We start from the raw sequence: 22,286 nt of genomic DNA on the forward strand, positions 1-22,286 counted from the left end.
TGAGATCAATAGAATATTTGTGATAGAATTTGATTTCTTTTTGTTCACTGTAGACAGGTCAATATACATCATTGTCGATGTTAAATAATTTATCCGCCTCTATTTCTGACTGCGGAAGACATTACTAATAAATAATATCTAAAAAGATTAAGTATTTCACAACTTATATCGTGTTGTTGTAAGAATAGTAAGTACAGTTATTTGAAAGGTAAAATAAACATTAGCGAAATTTACAACTCATATCGTATTGTTGTAACAATAGTAAGTACAGTAATTTGAAAGGTAAAATAAACATTAGCGAAATTTACAACTCATATCGTATTGTTGTAACAATAGTAAGTACAGTTATTTGAAAGGTAAAATAAACATTAGCGAAATTTAAAACTTATATCGTATTGTTGTAACAATAGTAAGTACAGTTATTTGAAAGGTAAAATAAACATTAGAGAAATTCACAACTTATATCGTGTTGTTGTAACAATAGTAAGTACAGTTATTTGAAAGGTAAAATAAACATTAGCGAAATTTAAAACTTATATCGTGTTGTTGTAACAATAGTAAGTACAGTTATTTGAAAGGTAAAATAAACATTAGAGAAATTCACAACTTATATCGTGTTGTTATAACAATAGTAAGTACAGTTATTTGAAAGGTAAAATAAACATTAGATAAATTCACAACTTATATCGTATTGTTGTAACAATAGTAAGTACAGTTATTTGAAAAGTAAAATAAACATTAGATAAATTATCTAACCAATGAATTGAAATTTGAAACGAGTTAAGAAGCGGAAGAGAATTTGGTTACTGATGTCTTATAAATCTTATTGTATAAAACAGTTAGTAACAAAAAATTACTGTATACCAATTGGATACAAAAAGTTTCGAAAATAAATTTAAAATAAAATTGTGATTTCCATCTTTTGTTATTGCGCCATTATTTAATAAGTAGAAATAATTAAACCTTTAATCAAGGTGTTTGTAAATTAATGAAAAAATGCCTATTTTGTGTTCAAAAATGTATTCAGTTTTTGTTGTTAGTTTTTAAATTATAATTGTTAAAGTTTCATTAGAAACTTTTGTTTTAAAAAAACGCACATTTTATACACTTTAGCGAAAAGTTTCGATCCGGGAGAAACTTGGAGCAAGCTTACTCGATAATGCAGCAGAAAGTGAAAGACTTTGCGATACGGTTGAGGTCAGACCCTGACATTTACTGGTATTGTCTCGCTTGAGCCGTGTCTGACTGGAAAACGCCCTCGAACGCGCCATTTTGATGTCGTCACAAGTGACGTTGAAGGCTAGCAGACGACCATGAATTCATGATTGTAGTCTACACCTAATATGCTATGCCTTGAACGTTATTTCGCATGTCGTTGGGGTTGAGGAGGAACTCGCGAATTTCTAAGGCTTTTTGTAGATAAAATTTATAGTTGGTATTGGAGTTTCAGAGTATTATTACTACTAGAGCTTGAAAAAAAAAACATGTAGGGCTTTAAGAATGGCAATTTTTGGTGGGGCTTGAGAGTTTCCGGCACTATAGGGGTGTTTGCCAATCAGCGTTAAGCTTCCAGCTGCTTCTATATAATATTGAGGCATGCCACTCACATGTGTGTTGTCTGTCACCTGCCAACATGGCATGAAAGACAGTTAGTTGGTCGTCTTCGATGAAGTCACCATGAAGACGCTGTCGTCGATACCATCCAGGTAAATCATGATAATTATAATACTATAATAAGTGCCTTATCATCTTATTTCAAAAAAGATCGCGTTTTCGTTCTTATCAATATTCCATTGTAATCTTTAAGATGTCAGACACAAGTGTATATTATTCTCCTGTAACATAGGACTCGAAGGACTAAGCGTGATTTTAAAATAAGAACAGAGCTCCTAGCTAGACGGCCCTTGGGTTCGATAGCCTTTGTAATACCCTAGACAGCCTTGGATAAGTTGGGAGGGACTGAAGGGAGACGGCGGCATGCAGCGCAGGAGTTGCCAGACATACGTTGTAGTAGAAGTTACATGCTATTCTTGTACGCAGAGCCAGACTAGATTAGCTACACATTTCAGCTGGCACGCCAAGGTGAAGAGAAAAAAAGAGTATGGCTTTCTTTAGTCACCGTGTTCATAGACTTCACGATTCCAAATATAAAACGCAATTTGGAATGATTTCATCATGTCGTTTTTGTTTGTTTGTTTTACACCAATTAAAAGAACTTTTTAAAAAAATATTTGATCATATTTCAAATACAACAGTTGTAGATGTGTTTCCTCCATACTACCCTTTTGTTTCAATGAATTCAAATTACTAACATTTGACAAAATTGTGGTGTTTAAACCAGAAAAAAATAAAGTTTATAACATATGAAGGTTTTTGAAAAGGCAGAGAAAGCAAAAGTATTTTAACTGAAAAACTGACAAAAACGTCTTACTTATATTATCTTATTCTTTACATCTCTAACATTGGTCCCAGTTTAATTAAATTGAAACATTGAATAAAACATTTCTGGGGTGGATTGATCAAAGAAAATTTTTATGCTTCTAAGATCCACTCTGATACGAGTTCGTTTTAACTGGATAATATCTGCTTTATTCGAGGCCAAAACGTAGTAAGAAGTTAAATGATTTCTTTATCTGTTATCCGTATTTTTGATTTAACTGTCACTGCACTAATAAATTTGTAATGTTATATTTATTATTTCGTTTTCTTACTTTTTAAATCAATATCTCATTTTTTTTTATCTACTCACACTTTCAGTGTGAATAAGAAACAAATATAATATGGTGATAACTGTATAAGATGCTTTACGGGACTTTATTGTAGGCCTTAAAAATTATTTTATACATTTAACTCTGCTCCAAAAACTTGCAGTGAAACTAAACTTGAAGAGAGATTAAAATTTTTCTCAGCGTTCCAAATCTTACATTAATAAAATTTATTTTTGTTTGGTTGATTTGTATTTGTGGGTTTTAAAACTGTAATTTATTGCAAGATTTATCGGTTCCATGCTCCAGAACGCTTAAGAAACAACAGAAAGTAACATGGCTGCGTCAGTGGCGATTAAAATGAACCGAGACAAAGCAAAATTAGATTCAGAGAAAGTAGTTAAAATGGTTAATTGATACAGCATACAGCTGTTTCGACATGTATGGTACAGGGTGAAAATATGTATCTGTTTCGGTAGATATGGCAAGTATGAAAGTATAAAGTTGTTTTGGTAGATATGGCAAGTATGAAAGTATAAAGCTATTTTAGTAGATAAGTTTCAGTATGAAAGTATAAAGCTGTTTTAGTAGATAAGTTTCAGTATGAAAGTATAAAGCTGTTTTAGTAGATATGGCAAGTATGAAAGTATAAAGTTGTTTTGGTAGATATGGCAAGTATGAAAGTATAAAGCTATTTTAGTAGATAAGTTTCAGTTTGAAAGTATACGCATATTTTAGAATGTATCACAGAATGAAAAGATAGTTTTATATCACTAGATGTGACACAGTGAGAAAATATTTTCACCTCACGCACCACCAACATTGTTATAAATATTTCCAATATGCAATATGTTATTTTAGTTTGTTTGTTTGTTTTGGAATTTCGCGCAAAGCTACACGAGAGCTATCTACGCTAACCGTCCATAATTTAGCAGTGTAAGACTAGACGGAAGGAAGCTAGTCATCACCACCCACCGCCAACTCTTGGGCTACTCTTTTACCAACGAATAGTGGGATTGACCGTCACATTATAACGCCTCCACGGCTGAAAGGGCGAGCATGTTTGGTGTGACGGGGATTCTGTTATTTTAGCTAAATATTTTGGCAAACGGTTTTATCTCTCATTCTCTCGCTCCTAAAGTTATTTTTCCAACTTCAGCTTTCACAGAAAACTTCTAGAGAGATTGAAGTGAAAAATATGTTAACCAAAATATTGCCTTACATAGTTTCTTTGCACTAATCACTAAAACATATCCATGAAAATGTGCCAAAGTAGTGAGACTGACTATTTTGAGTTATTTGCAAAAATATTTTCTCTAGCTTTTCCTCACATTACTCCATAAAATATGTAAGAAAACTTTCAACATACGTTTTTTCATAACATTGATAATGTAGTTATGACCAATTACCAAGAAACAAATACAATGTTGAAATTATTTTCCCTGTTAAAAGAATGATGAAAAACAATTATTATTTCTATAATAGTATTAAACTGTATGCTATGCAACTCAAAGTATATATAATAAGTTCTTTTGTGACAGTTTCCCTCAACAACTGAATAATTCAAGCAGGTTATAAATTATTTTTATTGTTGATACGAAGAAACTCTGGATTATTTGTGGTAATTATTCAGTAGATTTATTAGTTATCTGTCTTTGATAATAGTAAATTTAGAAGGTGAGTTATTTTTAATAATAATTTAACCAGATTTCGAATTGTTTCTTCAGACCAAATTTCATGTCCGTGCAAGAAGTTGTTATAAAATGAATTTTTTCTTCCTAGTTATTTTTATTTGCGACATTCGCCCGGCATGATTTTATGTATTTCTGTTATTCATTCAGCTAAATCGTACAAAATAAAAATATACTTACAGTTCTTGCAGTCAATTATAGAGCGACGAGAAAGACGGTAAGTTTCTAATTGTATATACGAATACTGTAAATGGTGTTTTTCAGTTCAGATTATGTTATCAAACTTTGAATGTTTCTGTAGAACATTCTTAATGGTCTAGGTACATTACGTTACTAAACCATGTTTCAGGATCTAGATAATATGTATCTGTAGACCATGTTTCATGATCTAGGTAACTTATCTTATCAAAACATGTATCTATGGATCATGTTTTATGTTTTACATAAACTATGTTATCAAAGCTTGTATGAGTGGAACATGATTATTAACCTAAGTAGATAACGTAAAAAAAAACAAGAGAGAATCCTCAATAGCCGCGGCACTTGTGAAATTCGTGTAGGCAGAATTGGAGTAAATTGATGTATATCAGACCTTTTTTTTTATTACCTATATTTTTGTGCACCAGCAATACCAAGCGTGGGGCGCGCGTTTATCCGATTCGATTTTATTACTCATCAGGATCTCTACTAGCCTATCCTAAGATTGAAATTATTTTAGGCAGGATTATAGTAAATTAATCTATGAGACCTTGGGCGTGGTCAAATACATCAATCGAAAGGGTTTGACTTCCTGAGTCCAAAACCGTAATTAAGTCTCAAATCGGTCAAGAGATGGCGGAGCTATGAACTAAAAGTTTGTACTCGAAAATAAAACAAACTCGGAGCCATTCTATGAGCTGCTTTGCTGCGGCTAAAAATGTATCAATAGACTATGATTATTTACCCACGTAGATTATGTATAAAACCATTTACGAGTAGGTACTGACTACTGATCCAAGTAAATTACGTGATAAAACCATGTATGAGTAGGCTATGATTATTGGTCCAAGTATATTATGTGATAAAATTATATATGTGTAGACTTTGATTATTGATCCAAATATATTACGTGATAAAACCATATATAAATATATAAAACCATGTATATTTAAGATCACGTTTGTTGACTCAGTTTTATATATATATTACGTTACAAACTATATATATATATATATATTTGTGTGTGTGTGTAGGTGTCATGGTTGATAAACCAGCTGGGTTAAATTATCAACCTATGTGAACTTAGACCATGCTACACAATCCAGATAGATTACTTTATTGAACTGTGTGTGCTTATAACATTTTTGTTGATCCATATAGATTACATTATCAAACAACTTAAGTTCAGACCATGCTTATTGGTTTAGTAGATTACGTTACTAAAGTATATGTGATTACACTATGCTTGTTGACCCAGATAATTACATTATTAAACAACTTAAGTTCAGACCATGCTTATTGATTTAGTAGTTTACGTTACTAAAGTATATGTGATTACACTATGCTTGTTGACCCAGATAATTACATTATTAAACTATGTGTGTTGAAGCTCTGCTTGTTGATCTAGGTATTTTACATTAACAAATGTGTGTGACTGTTAAGACTATGCTTGTTGACCCAGATAATTACATTATCAAACAACTTAAGTTCAGACCATGCTTATTGGTTTAGTAGATTACGTTACTAAAGTATATGTGATTACACTATGCTTGTTGACCCAGATAATTACATTATTAAACTATGTGTGTTGAAGCTCTACTTGTTGATCTAGGTATGTTACATTAACAAATGTGTGTGACTGTTTAGACTATGCTTGTTGACCCAGATAGATTACGTTATCAATCTATTCGTGACTGTTTAGATCATGCTCGTTGATATAGAGAGATTACGTTATCAAATATATGTGACTGTTTAGACTATGCTTGTTGACCCAGATAGATTACGTTATCAATCTATTTGTGACTGTTTAGATCATTCTCATTGACATAGATGAATTACGTTATCAAACTACGTGTGACTGTTTAGATTATGCTCGTTGATCTAGATAGATTAAGTTATCAAACTACATGTGACTTATGACAGCTACCACTACCATTACCGCATATATTTTCGGATAGCTTATCTACTACCACTTTAAGCAACATGTTTTAGCAATAGTTACATTGACTCGAAATGGTTCAACTTGTGGCCTTGCTATTTAGAAATGTTTCGAAGTGCAACCACAGCAAAACCAAACAAAAACAAAGTTCACTTGTAAAATCCCAACAGTGGCACAGCGGTATGTCTTCGGACTTACGGCGCTAGAAACCGGGTTTCGATGCCCGTGGTGGGAAGAGCACAGACAGCCCATTGTGTAGCTTTGTACTTAACTTGAAACTAGCAAACTCTTGTAAAGAAATTACATGGCACATTAGTCTGGAACATTTTTTTAAAATGCTTCAAAGCATTCCATAATTTAGATGTTCAAAATTATTAGTTGTTACTAGTGTGTATTTTCCCATGTGTTGTCTAGGTAAGCGGTGGAATAATTAATTTAGAAATACAAAATTAAATATTATGGATACTAGGTTTAAGATTTTGAGCCTAAATAAGGACTTGTCCTAGGACAAAAAGTTTTTGTTTTGTTTGTCTAATAATAATATAAGGGTTTGCATTTTCAGTTTGAGTTATTTTACAAATTATGTTAGATGTGAAGCGTCGTATTTAAGTTTTTTAAAAGCTAATTTGAAGTATAAGCTTATTATTAATATTTTATTATTTTATTTACTTGTTTTTTTTAATGATAGGTGAATACAATGACCTTCTGTTATTTTGTTGTTGTGTTTAATATTCTTATGTATCTTAATAACCTTACAATAAACAGTGTGACGAAGCAAAGCAAGACAAGACAAAAACAGTTAATGTTACTGAATAAGTTTAGGCCACATTTTGAAACCCTAGTCAATGACTTCTCTCAAGGACTTAAAAAAAAATGAAAATATATTTTTAGAGAGCCCTACATTAACTTGTTTTTACACTAAAGCACTTTATATTCCACTTAAGACTAGGTTAATTTTTAACAATGTAATGAAATGAGTTATTGTAATACCTCCTTCAAACTCGTATTTCCTTACCAGTTCACATAAAACACTTTCTATTTCATGAACTTGACTTTTAATATGTTTATCTGTGCCTCCTTTCCGTGAACTAATCACAATTAACTCTAATATAGCATCTTTCTCGTGTGTTGTTATTAAAGGAAACACAAACTTCCAATACATAAACAAGTATTTGAAAATTTGGAATTCGACTCGCATAGTGTGATTTCTTAGATAACATAACTATTAAATTAGTAAGCACAATAAGTATTTAAAGTGCCATCTTATATGCGGCAGTTCAACATGAATCACGAAGGTAAGTCATGTAAGTTACGCTGGACGTGATTTTCACACTACTGTTTGTGATTCAGTCTTGCTTTGCTAGGAGTTGTATGCAAGAGGACTATACTGTTCAGACTCGTATCAGCGAAACAAGCTTTGTTCTGCATAATACTTATTCCCCTACGCCCCCTAAGCAGTAGCAATAAAAATATAATACTACAGAAAGCTGAGACACTACACTATAAATTCTTCATAGCAATTTGCAATCAGAATCGCAAGATCACTAAAAAAGTCAGGAAGTTGAGGCGTTGTAACAGTAAATATTAGTTATTTGCTCACTTTTCAAAGAAAACCGTGTTTGGCCCGTTTGCCTGTCAATTATAAAGTATTTAAAAATATTACAGTTCTTATTGCAATGTTCTATAATAAATACTTCCTGAAAAGTGGTAAAACTCATCCAATTAAGCACTATCCAACTTCCACCAGCTAGGCGTTATACAAAATTGGAACTTCGAACAATTAAGCGTTTTACATTCAACTTCCACCAGCTAGGCTTTATATAAAATTCAACTTCCACCAACCAGGCTTTATAAAAAATGAACTCCCAATAGCTAGATGTTATTCAAAATTCCAATTTAGCCAACTAGGCCTTATACAAAATTAAACCTCCACTAACTAGGCCTTATACAACATTCAAGTTCCACTAACTAGACATTATACCAAATTCACCTTCTACCAACTGGGCGTTATACAACATTCAAATTCCGCTAACTAGGCGTTATAAAACTTAACACGATTTTTTAAAGAAAAGATATAAACATTTATAAATTTAGTGCTTTTTTGAATATTTCTGTCTTTTTTTAATTAGAATTCCAACAAATTAATCGTACATTTTAAAACTAATCATTAAAATTCTTATCAAGTTTGATCAATACAATATCACAGTAACTAAAATTGAATTGTTAGACGTAAAATAATATGTTAAACTTAACATAGTTGTTATGTCAATATCATTTACCAATGATAGGAAATCTGCATTTCTTTAGAATTACTGGAGCGCTATTGAGAAATATAGAAAAACTTTTTATCTGATGCTGGTCTTAATATAATATGCTTAATTAGTTTTCATAATGAAACTAAATTTTTTCTGTAATAATATAAGAAGCTAACATAGAATTCAAAAGTCAGTTTGAAGATCTGTTCAAAAACGTTAGGTGAAATCACTCATTTACTATGTAAAATACATAGAAATCTCCAACAGTAATTAGTAGGATTAACAATATTAACGATATTTTGTTTACATAAATAGTTTAGAAGAATGTGCTTAGAAATCTTATGGGCCCCATCGGGAATTTTAGGCCCAGCATGGCCAGGTGGTTGGGTGCTCGACTTGCAATCTGCGGGTCGCGAGTTCGAATCCCCGTCACACCAAACATGCTTCCCCCTTTCAGCCATGAGGGCGTTATAATGTGACGGTCAATCTTATTATTTGTTGGTAAAAGAGTAGCCCTCTAGTCTTACACTGCTAAATTAGAAACGGCTAGCGCAGATAGCCCTCATGTAGCTTTGTGCGAAATCCATAACAAACAAAGAAACGGGAATTTTAGCGTCAAAATGTATTAAATCTAGTAAAGCCAGAGTTAGAATCATTCGACATTTACATGTTAATTTGTTAAAGCTCTCATCAATGTAGTGGTCGAACAAATCAATTGGTGAACTGAACTAGACCCAGCCAAGAGGTGAGTTCAAAGCTATTCCTATAATACATAATTTCATAAATTTTACGTGAAGTGTCGCTACGGTTGGCATTATACGTTATATTGATCGTTGCATGTATCTCTACAGGCTAGAAAATAATTATCTTAATCGCATCCCAAATACATACATATATATACACACACACATATGTATATATATATATTCTATTACAGAGTTTTACAATTCGTGAATTTTCTTCAATACGGATTATAAGGTACATTCTGTTATTAATGTCAATTGCGAATTCCATATTTTTTTCCAGCGTATAAATATTGTTTAGATACATTTTCTGGACACTCTAGATTTAAAAGAATGTTTTATCGTGTACGATTTAGTGAATACTTAGAGTTTTAGCGTTATAAGACCTCAAGCTTGCACTAACCCATCGGAGGAGGAGGGGACACTAGTGCCAGATGATTGTTTAAGAGTAAAGGTGCACAAAGGGCGTATAAATTAAGTAGTGATCGAAACTTTGAACTTCTAATATCGACGTATATGCTAAGTATTAATCGAAACTTCAAACTTTCTAATATCGACGTATAAACTACACAGTGATTGAAGCTATAAGCCTTCTAATATCGACATATAAACCAAGAAGTGATAGAAATTCGAACCTTCTAATATTAACATATAAACTAAGTAATGATCGAAACTTCGAATCTTCTAATGTCGACATATAAACTAATAATGACCCACTTCCAATGGTTTAAGAAATTTGATAAAACCGGAATTCACATGAAGTTTGTTATTTTCCGGCCATGTCAAGAACAAACCACATCTTGCATGAATCTAATCTTATGCCATTTGCATTTATAGAATATAAAATGAAAATTATAGTCAGCACTGTGTGCTTGAGTTAAGACCAACTCAACGATGGTTTGAATGTTAAGAAATAATAAGAAAAAGAAGATAAATAAAACTCAAACAACACATGGTAGTGTTCGATGATCTGTCTGAGCGTTGTGGGCTTAACCACAATTTTTATAATGCGCTGTAAGGTTAAGCACTAATCGTTGGAAGGACTTTTCGTGAATTTCTAAAAATAAAATAAAATGGGGGCGTAGGACCGAAATGTTCGATAAATCATTGTAAGTCTTTTTGAGATTTTTTATTTACCCTTTGTTTCAGCTCTTCCGCATGTCTGCATAATTGGAAAAAATAATTGTTTTTCGTCAGCAGACCTGCATAATTCGATACACATCTACCGTTTCTTCAGCAGCAGTGTACAATTGACCCCCGGTGGCTCAGGCGAGTCTGAGAGCTTAAAAGCTAAAGATCGGGTGTCGATACCAGCGGTGGGCAAAGTATAGATATCCCATTGTGTATCTTTGCGCTTAATAACAAATAAACAAAAAAGTGATAGAATGATACACGAGATCTCGAAACACGGGTTTACATTTTACAGCCATATCAAATGTCACTGTATTCTAATTATTTGGGTTTTTATGTAATGTCGCTGAAACTTGACCTTTCATCTAGAATCCTCACTTTAAAAGTTATTTTCTCAAAAACAACGAATTTATTATAAATCACTTGTGTTTTTTCAAAGACAATGTTTCTAATTTATCTGCATATTCCATCTTATAAATAAGGAAGTTTAGAGAAAAAGCAGAGATCAGCCAAATAGCATTGTTGTTTTATTACGTAAAATGTAAGCGTAATGGTAGTCTACTAATAAACTATTTCTATAACTGAGAAATATTATACGATACGGATGTAGTAAGCCACACTTGTATTGTCGACCTTATTGGGATGTTTTTCTTGGAACAATTCCTGAGTAAAATGAGCCTCTACTTCGTTAAGGGTTTTAGCATTTTTTTTGTTTGAAGTTAAGCACAAAGCATCACAATGGGCTATCTGTGCTCTGCCCACTACGAGTATCGAAACCCGGATTCTAGCGTTGTAAGTCTGCGATGTCAAGTAGTATTATTGTGTAAACATGTGTTTATTACCTCATTTTTGAAGATGAAATCAAAATAAATGTTTTAATACTGCGTGTATTTAGGAAATCAAGGCTATAATTACTTCAATGTATGATGATTATCGTGCATTGTGTAGTCTCATATTAATGTTTTATATGATGCTACTTCAATGTATGATAATTAACATGAATACTTTAGTCTTAGAATAATGTTTTATATTCATGATCTCAAGAAAACGCGTAGGTTCAGAAAATCGATAAAACATAAAAACACGAAACACTATAACTCGAGCACTTTCGAAAAGTAGACATTTTTTCATTAGGAGCAATCTGATATCTTATATCAATTTAAGTTGTAGCTTTGTATGTCTGTTCAGCTAACACCTCCTAGCAGGGCCACACTTGGCAGGCGGATTTGGGGTGGCACCGGAAGTGCCCTTATCTATATGAAGTAGCCCCATACCACAAAAGCTAAATCACCACCCGGAAGGTCACCCAAGTATGATATAAGTCTGAGAGTAAGTTTTAAGGATCACTGAACCTGAATCTGGCGTTGGATTTTGTGTTTCTGGACACCTCTGGATCCTGGGGACACCATATTTGAAACTGTGATCATAAACCCTCTCAGAAGCTAACGAGACCAAACTTGGCACATGTGCTCTGATACTATGGGCGAATGTCCTAACATTTTGTTTTTTAGGGTAAGTAACCCTCTTAAGGTAGTTAAGAAGTAATCGCGATAACAGAGGAGCTTGATTGTTCGGTACATTGGGGCCTTTGAGCAAGGTACTTTTTGCTAGTTACTTTAACGTATGATTATTATTAGGCATAGTTTAGCCTTACAATAATGTTTTATACGATATTACATCAATGTATGGTTATTACTACGCATAGTTTAACCTTACAATAATGTTTTATACGATATCACTTCAATGTATGGTTATTACTACGCATAGTTTAACCTTACAATAATGTTTTATACGATATCACTTCAATGTATGGTTATTACTACGCATAGTTTAACCTTACAATAATGTTTTATACGATATTACTTCAATGTATGGTTATTAATACGCATAGTTTAGCCTTACAACAATGTTTTATACGATATTACTTCAATGTATGGTTATTAATATGTATAGTTTAGCCTTACAACAATGTTTTATACGATAGTTTCGTTACAGTTTATGAAATGTTGTAGTGTTTCTTAAATATTTCATAAAAACAACATGCAGTAAAATTACTATTAATCTTGAGGTAATAAACTACTCTATATAAAATAAAATAAAAAATCATTTCAGGTACAACTGTTGCCTAGTTTACTAGTGTTGTGGGTACTTATTGATAATAGTATAGCGTGATCTGTGAACAACCCCATCAGGACTAGCAGATAACACCACTGACACTGTAAGTTTCGTTTGTTTAGCTTAAATCACCCTACCAATTAGTTGAAGAACAAAAGTTTAATAAATAGCGACATAAAATACAAGTAGTCTTATGACGTTATCTTTCACAGACACCAGGAAACTACTTCTGTTTTCGGATATCTTATATCACAGTGCAATAATCCATCTTGCGTGAGTCGTTAACTAAAATCAGTTTCGTCATATTCCGAGAATTATACCAACGTTACATTTGTTACTGCTAATTTTCCTAATAATGATGGATACCAGGACAGAAACACAATCAGGACTAACGCTATGAACTACAATATGACAGTTCAACCGAATAATCAAGATAAAAGGCAGTCAGAGTGAAATAGCAATTCAAATTCTAGTATGTTTTGCTAAAGGTCGTAAAAGCATAGTTCCTGTAATTTTTTCCTCGACAGATCCAGTACAATAGAAAAACTAGACTGCCCGATGGGAATCGTGACTGATCAGAAATCGTGTAAAGCATACAAAAATTCTATATTTATCATTAGAAGCTCATAGAAACTACATTAACTTTTCTAACGTGTAACGTCGTCCAAGTTAAAATAGTATCGTCACAAGATGGATGGTGGGAGTCAATTTTCAACTGTACATGTTCTAAATTTTCAAACCAAAGAGCATAAGTCTATCATTACTTGTTTCACGAATGGTGAACGTGTCTATAAAATCAATGTTTTCTTCTTACTTGGGATTAAATTTTAATAAATCAATAATATTAGAAATTCGTTTTCTTTTTTTAAATTTTCATTCTATGCAACCAAGTCCACTGGATTCACATAAAATATTTCATTTGAGTAAATAATAGAATATTTTGCAGTAGTGTTCAACAAAAAGTTTTTACGGGCGATAATAATAATAAAGAGGGTGCCTACATTTTAAAAATGTTACCTGTCTAAGCTTAGTACGAAGACTAGTAGCTCAGTGTAAAATATTAAAGCCTCAAAACAAGGATAGCCAAAAGGCAAAAAGGTGGAACCAAAATAACTGGGAAAATTGAAATTAGAATTTTCAACTCGAACGTCACCTTATGCGCATATGGGCTAAAAGTCCATAGCGTTCAGGTACAGTAATTTCTAATTCTGAACTACTCACCAGATGGGATGATAGCCAGCTAGAAATACCCGCTGCCAAAAGAATTGTTTCGAGCTTTTTAAACAGGATAACTAGTTTGATCGTAACTCGCCCACATAGTTAAAAGTATGGACAGCTCAGAGGCATCACCTTTTGCATCTTGAACCTTTCCTTCTGCAACCCGTGACAATAGCCATTAGGTCACGCTCGGCCTCCAAAAGAATCAATTATAGCGAATATTGTTTTTAAATATTCATTTTTAATTCACTCTTTAATTCTCAATAAAGTTGGTGAAACAGGAAATTAGGATATCAAAAAGGATGTATGAGGAAAAGTTAGCTGAGAATGTAAATATCAACAGTAAGGATTTATTTAAATACATTAAGGGGAAACAAAATGTTAGGATAGGGATAGGACCCTTAAGGGATGATAAAGTATCTGATGATTATGAGATGGCTGGGTTATTAAATTTTACATTTTCTTCGGTTTTTACTAATGAAGATATAAGCAGTATTCTACATCTGGATCAGTTTGTAAATTGAAACGAGATCAAACAATATGACTGCATTAATTCTGAGTTGGTTAAGAAAAATTTGGGAAGTTTAAAAAATAATAAGGTTCGCGGGCCAGATAATATTTCTCCAAGGGTTTTGAAAGAGGTTAAAGATTGGATATGTGAGCCACTTGCTACTATTTTTTGTAAGTCCTTGAATAGTGGGCAGGTATCAGAGGATTGGAAGTTAGCTAATACAACTTCTCTTCTCAAGGGAGGCGATAAAAATTGTCATTTAACAAAGTTTAGAATTTTATTGGATAGTCAACCTGGTTTCACTGAAGGAAAATCTTGCCTTACAAATCTTTTAACATTCTTTGAAAATGTTACTGTTTATGTAGATGAGGGTAAGGGTGTATATTTGATGTATATGGATTTTCAGAAACATTTGACAAGATGCCACATAAAAGGCTTGTAAAAAATAGCTCTTTAGGTGTGGGGATAAGTTAGCAAATTGGATAGAAGAGTGGCTGGATGGAAGAAAGCAGATGGTTGTTACAAATGGAGTTCAGTCAAACTAGATTAATGTCACAAATGGGGTACCCCAGGGCTCAGTCTTAGGAACTTTGCTCTTTTTGATTTACATCAATGACATAAATGAAGGGATAGTCAATAAATTACGTGAATTTGCAGATGATACTAAGGTCTTGGGTGAAGAGGATGCTGCTGATTTACAAAATGATTTAGATCATTTAGTGAGTTGGTCAAATAAATGGTAGATGGGTTTTAATTATAATAAATGCAAGATAATGCATGTAGGTTATCATAATTTGAATTATAAGTATAATTTGGATGGGAATAACCATAATAGTGTTATGAGGGAAAGGGATCTTGGTGTAATAGTCGATCAGTCTGTAAAGCCATCCAAGCAGTGTGCTGTTGCTAGTGGTAGGGCAAATAGGAGTTTAGGTTGTATCTATAGAAATATTGAATACAAGTTTCAAGAGGTTATACTTTCATTGTACAGGTAACTGGTTAGGCCACATTTGGAATATTGTGTTCAGTCTTGGGCTCCTTACCTCAGAAAGGACATTGAATTGTTGGAAAGGGTTCAGAGAAGGGTTACTAGAATGATGCCTGAGATGGAAGGGTTGTCATACGACGAGAGGTTGCAATCTCTCAAATTGTATTGTCTTGAAAAAAGAAGAGTTAGGGGGGATCTGATTGAGATGTTTAAGATTGTAAAGGGAATTGATAGTGTTGATGTATCATTTTTTATATTTAACAATAATAATAGAAGGACTAGGGGACACAAGTATAAATATTGGCAAGGTAAGAGTCATCTTCAGCTGAGGCAGTTTTATTTTTCTAACAGGGTGGTTGGCCTTTGGACTGGGTTGCCTTCAGATGTTGTAGAGCGGTAAATTTAAGTGAATTTAATAAGTATATAAGCTTGATAAGTATATGAATTAAAAAGGCTGAGTTATTTTTGTTTTATTTTTTCTCATTTTAATTTAGTTTGGAGGATGGAACAGCCGAGATGGACCAATAAGTCCCATGTTGTCCCAAAATATTATGTTACGTTATGTTTAAAAAATGCTGTTTTGAAAGCAAGCTACAAGAGACAGTATTGGTCAAATTAAAAAATAAAGAGAGAGAAAGATTGTTTGTTTGTTTGTTATCAAGCTCAAAACTACACAATGGACTATCTGTGCTATGCCCGACACTGGTATGGAAACCCGTTTTCAACGTTATAAGCCTTCTGAGTCACAGGGGCATAAAAGAGAGCGAGAGAAAAATTAATTATCTCCACAAAACTAAAATGTCAGCGAGAAAATACATAGAAGACTCTTAAATATTTTACTCTTCTTTAGATGTTAATAATACTACATATATCAGTTGTATACAAAAAATAATGAAAAGTAATAAAAAACCAAATTAAAAATGTCCATTGAAACAGTTTTGAATTTTACAGAATGTTAGATTTTTAGGAAATAATAAAAGTCTATATATGTGTGTGTGTATATATAGATAACTGAAATATCAGTAAACATAGTATAAACATTTTATATAAAAAATATAGCTTTTATCGCAAAAATGAGTCCGATCTAAATGATATATTTTCTATTAACACAAATATTGGCGGAGTCCATATGTCATACACTTCAAATTAACCATATAAATATGTATACCCAAATATAAATGTAACAATACTGATAACTTTTTTATAGCTTTGCGCGAAATTCAGAAACAAACAAACAAACAATATTAGAAGGTTCAAAATTATAATTATGACTTAGTTTATATGTCAATATTAAAAGGTTCAATTGTTGAGGTATTGGGTTGGGTTATCACCATATTTTCAACCTGACCGGCACTGTAAATCATTAATTGAGTAAACAGTTAGACCAGAGGCCCCAGTTCAGCCATAGCTATCTCCAATGCTACTAATCAAAGGAAGAGCATTCAGTCAATTACACGATTAATTTTAACTGAATAGCAGTACTAACTGTTACAGTTATAACACCCCTACAACTGAAAGTGCAAAGCATGTTCAGCGGCATAGCGCGGTTCGAACCTTAGATCTTCTGATCAGTATCCTGCCATGCTAACCGCTACGACACATCCAGCTCATCATACAGGAGACTCGAAATAAAAATTTTCAGACTAAAAACATAAAATAAAACTCAACTTCGCAACGCCCAGTGTTTTACAGCATTTTTGAACGTAGGTTTTGTTCAAAAACTAAGGCAATTACGTTTGAAACAGTAACAATCAAGGTAGTGTTAGCGTTTCTGGTTTGTCCATCTTTGAGTCGATTATAATACGTCACACTACCTCAACTACGAAAATAAAACATATACCTTGACCCGCGGAAATCTGGAATATGAGGTTTAGTGCAGTAAGGTCGACCAACTAGAAGCAATGAAACTCAAACAGCCAATCATGTAAGTACCTGCGGAAACAAACGTAAGAGAGCACATTTTCGTGACTATAAAATGTATTATATAGACCGATCTTGTTGGAGATATTATGTCTAATTGAGTCTACAATAAATTATATAACAACACTGTTGTGTATCTCCTAATACTTAGTTAATTTCGGTTGTATTTTGTTTCTGTTATTCATTGCAGACTTAGTATTGTTATGCTGTTTATGTAAAGAAGTAAAACTTTCAATATTCATATTGTATCTCCTTACTAAGAAAACCGACTTCATATAACAAACTCGGTCAAAATGTCACCACAATGAGTACGTGTAGTTCATTAGGCTTGGATACCATAATGGTCTCGCTTAGCACTTGGCCATTTCAACTTGATAACACGGGAGGGTCTAACGACCATTAAAGTTAATTTACAATGTGCGATAGTTGATTCTGTATTATTAAAGTACTTACATTAACATATTATTCATTACTACTCGAAAAATATAGTTGTTTTGTTGTTTGTATTCTTAAAAGGCATATTCGACTTGCAAAGCACCATTGGAACAAAATTTAAAACGTCACTCGCTTCTTTGTCATCAGCATCATACGAGCCTTTCACCTGAATCAACTGGATTTTATTTTTTATAATTACAGTAATATTACTCTAAACTGATTTGCATACTTTACAATGACAACAATATTACCCATAACTGATGCGTATAGTTTACAATTATAGGAATATAAACGAACTAAAATTATATTTTATAATTTTCAATGACAACAATATGATCCACAAATGAATTTTTTAGTTTATAATGACAGCAATATAAACCACAACTGAATTATATTATTCACAATGACAGCAGTATAAACTACAACTGAATTGTATAAGTTATAATGGCAGGAATATAAGCAAACTAGAGTTAAATTTTACAGTTTACAATAACAGCAGTATAAAATACAACTGAATTGTATAGCTTACAACGATAGGAATATAAACAAACTGGAATTAAAATTTATAGCTTATACTAATAACAATATGATTTAGATTTAAGTCTATAGTTTAAAATGACAGCAACATAAGCTAGAGATGAATTCTATAGTTTTTAAAATGACAACAACATAAGATAGAGATTAATTTTATAGTTTTTAAGATGAAAGCAACATAGGCTAGAGGTAAATTTTATAGTTTTTAAAATGACAGCAGCATAAGCTAGAAATGAATTTTATAGTTTTTAAGATGACAGCAACATAAGCTAGAGATGAATTTTATAGTTTTAAAAATGACAGCAGAATAAGCTAAAGATGAATTTTATAGTTTTAAAAAATGGCTTGGTTGTTTTGAAACACAAAGCTACACAGTGGGCTCTCTTTGCACTGCCCACTATGGGTATTGAAACCTTATTTCTAGCGTCGCCAAGCCACTGGGGAGCCTTTTAATATGAAAGTAATATAAGCTAAAGATGAATTCTATAGTCTAAAATTAGAACAGCATAATTTAAAGGTGAAGTTCATGGCTTAAAGTTTCAGCAATAAGAGATAGAACCTAATATTACTGTTTAAAATGAAAGTAACATAAGCTAAAGCTGAATCTAGTATTAGTTGACAGCAACATAGGCTAGAGGTGAAATCTATCGTTTCGAAAATGGCAGCAACATAAGGGAGATGTGAATTTTATAGTTAAAATGATAGAAATGTAAGCTAGAGCTGATTTTTGTAGTTTAAAATGATAGGACTATAGCTTAGAATTGAATTACATAGCTTAAAATTACAGCAGTTTAAGATAAAGAAACATTTTATAGTTCAAAATGATAGCAGTATAAGCTAGAGATAAATTTCATAGTTTAATTTACACCAGTATAAGCTAGACCTGAACTCTATAATGTAAAATGACAGCAAAGTAAGCTGGAGCTGAATTTTATAGTTTACAATGACAGCAATATAAGCTGGAGTTGAGTTATACTGCTTATAATTACGCAATATAAGCAAGAGCTGAACGTATACTTTAAAACTAGAGCAACATAAGCTAGAGGTTCGTTTTGTAGTATAACATCAGATCAGTTTAAGTTAGAGCTCAAATGTACATGTAGTTTAAAATGGTAGTCATATAAGCTGAATCTGAATGAATAGTATCAAATGAGAGGAATATAAGCTAGAGGCGAGTTTTCCACTTTAAAGTTACAACATTATGATATTAAAGTTACAACATTAGGATATAAAGCTTAATTTCATACCTTAAAATGATATTCCACTGTAGCTTATATTGCTTGTTATACTTTATAATGACAGCATTATCAGCGAGAACTGAATTTTGTAGTTTAACAAGAGAGGAATACCTGTCTTTAAAATAAGAACAATATAAGCCAAAAATGTGTTTATTTTTGCTATGAAGAGCTTTAAACGTTTTTGTGTGTGTTTTTATTCAAATGCTTATCACACATGTTCATTGAGCTTGTTAGTTTGTTAAATTGTTGCAGTAATTGTTCAGTTTACGTTTTCATTATACTAGTTTGTTTTCCCAAACTAATTCCTTGACGTTATTCTCCGTAATGTGTGAATGCAGTACAACGCGTGAAGTTTGAAATTATCATTGTTGATTTTTTAGACTAGTGGAAGAGTATTTTAATCATAGGTAGAGAAAGGTCTTTAAATTTGGGGGAGGGGCAATTTATTTGCTATATTAACTGTAACCATTAAATGCAAAACTGAAACAATGACTTTTCTGGATAGTTAACACAAATCTTTATTCCCCATTCAAAGGGGTGCTTCTCTAACGGGTGAAAAGTAGGTGGGTTGTCCCCTCAGTTCGGCCACTTACGAGCTTAGTCTGTGAAGTTACGACTAAATCTAAAAATTCTAAGCTGGTCGAACTTCCTCAGGTTTTATTGGGATTACGGCCGATAATAATAACGGTGGTACCCATCTAATAATTATTGCATTATAATCATTATAGGTTTTAGTTTTCTTCTGGATTGCTTTGTTTGGTATAAAGAATTAGCTTCATTAACTGCTACGCTACTTTTTAGTTCTAAATTATATTGTTAGGTTACTTATGATCAAAATTAAGTTATTAACTGTTAATTTTAGAAAATGCTTCTTGAACCCAATCCTTAACACCTCAACCTAAAATTACACTCATATTATTTATTACGCAGAGGTTTTCATGCACAATGGCATAAACTTAAAAATATGGCTGGAGTTGTGTTTTTTAAATACCTTCGATATTCACAAATCAAAAAGGGAAATTAACAGTCGTTTAATAAACCTATTACTACCAAATTAAAATAACATATTATTAGCATCCTTTTATAGCGCCTTAAGTCTATGTAATAAACATAAATATGTACATATATCAACATCTACTGAGATGCTATAGTCGTACGTGTTTTGTGTCATATTCTAGCCTAGTCTTACAGCTCCACGTGTCTGCTAGTTTAGAATTTCGGCTAATGTATATTTGATGGGTGATTTTTTTCCCATTGTTTTCAAGAAACCGACGTAGTAAGAATGGCCATATTACAGTATTCAAAAGTTTGCGCTTCTGAAACCGAATACGTGAGCAGGTGTCTGTTGCCACAACTAACAGTTTTCATATACAATGTACAGTCTATGTACATACTGTGGAAAAAGAAGAGAATTTCTGTATCGTCGCTAGTTTGTCTGCTACCAAAGCGGAAAAGGGGGGTCGTTTGTTAATTGTAGAGAACTATTTTCTCGGGTTGTCAATTGAAGTATTTCATTGGGTTTAAATATCTAACACGTTTTAACGTAAATTCGTATAATTCTATTCTGTTCAGTCATGGAATAGTATATAACAGTTATAGTTTCTATCCTAAAAATGACTGGAGTACATAAACAACGAAGATTGATTAACGACCCTCTTGAACACTTGGTATATGCGACATCGGACCGCGGTGTTTGGACAGAGTTGAAACTAAAGTAACGCAAAGCACTATAGAAACCAATGACCCCTAGCGTCTAGGTCGGTAGAGGGTACGGTTGGGCAGCTATGACCTTGACCACTTGGCCACAGTTCCGCTAACAACTCCATTCGCAGGAAACATTAAAGGACTTAAGAAACTTAACGAAACTTTCTGTGAAAACGTTTATCTTGCTGTTTATACAACGTTTCTGTTTTATACACTGGTTTGTCTTGTGTTTCGATTTTTTCAAGGAATAGCTAAGACGAAAATAGATCACAAAGGAAAACCTATTTGAAGTTTTGAAATTAACTATTACAGTTATTCAGTAATAGAAAAGTAACAAAACTGCATGAAAATTAATGAGGGAACCACAAGAAGAAAAAAACAAATGAACATACTTCGATATCTTAATGCAGGGGTTCATAAATGGGGGCAGTGGACCCCCAGAGGGTCAAATGAAAGTGTCAAGGGGCGTAGGAAATACGCAATGGTATTAAACTGTGCACAAAGTACTTCCTGTTGACATGGACATTGATGATTAAAACTGTTCGTCTGGTACTTTTTTTCTGGTGAATTTGATATATTTAATTATATCTTTCACATTGAATTATATGTACAATATACACTTCAAAATCCATATTTTTCATAAGAAAAATATATTTGTTACTCGTTAGGTGATCATGTACCTCGATTGTCATCTGATCGCCTCAACCTTGTTATGAGAACTTAAAATACAGACAGTTTTTGTAAGGATTGTTTTGTTTTCTGAAAATTATCCATGTTTCTCAGACTTCTGAGTCAAAGCTATGAGTCTCATTAACTTCAACAACAGTAGAAATGTATGTTAGAATTTTACAAAATTTTGCATAGAATATGGTATGATATCATGTAGTAATAAACTCGCTTATAATCGTATCAAAATGGCCAATCGAACAGTTTGTTTGTTTGCTTTGAATTTCGCGCAAAG

At 32.6% G+C, this 22,286-nt stretch overlaps 1 long non-coding RNA gene across 2 annotated transcripts in view; it reads left to right on the plus strand.

The window, feature by feature from the left end:
- Window positions 1-1,358: 1,358 nt before the first annotated feature.
- Window positions 1,359-22,286, plus strand: part of LOC111088316 — a 66,324-nt gene continuing 45,396 nt past the window's right edge. For both annotated transcript variants that reach the window (XR_002612866.1, XR_002612867.1), the window contains exon 1: window positions 1,359-1,706. This is a non-coding gene — a long non-coding RNA (uncharacterized LOC111088316). The remainder of the gene's footprint in view (window positions 1,707-22,286) is intronic.

This window comes from Limulus polyphemus, unplaced genomic scaffold (genome assembly GCF_000517525.1).
Source record: "Limulus polyphemus unplaced genomic scaffold, Limulus_polyphemus-2.1.2 Scaffold92, whole genome shotgun sequence".
Taxonomy (NCBI): Eukaryota; Metazoa; Arthropoda; class Merostomata; order Xiphosura; family Limulidae; genus Limulus; species Limulus polyphemus.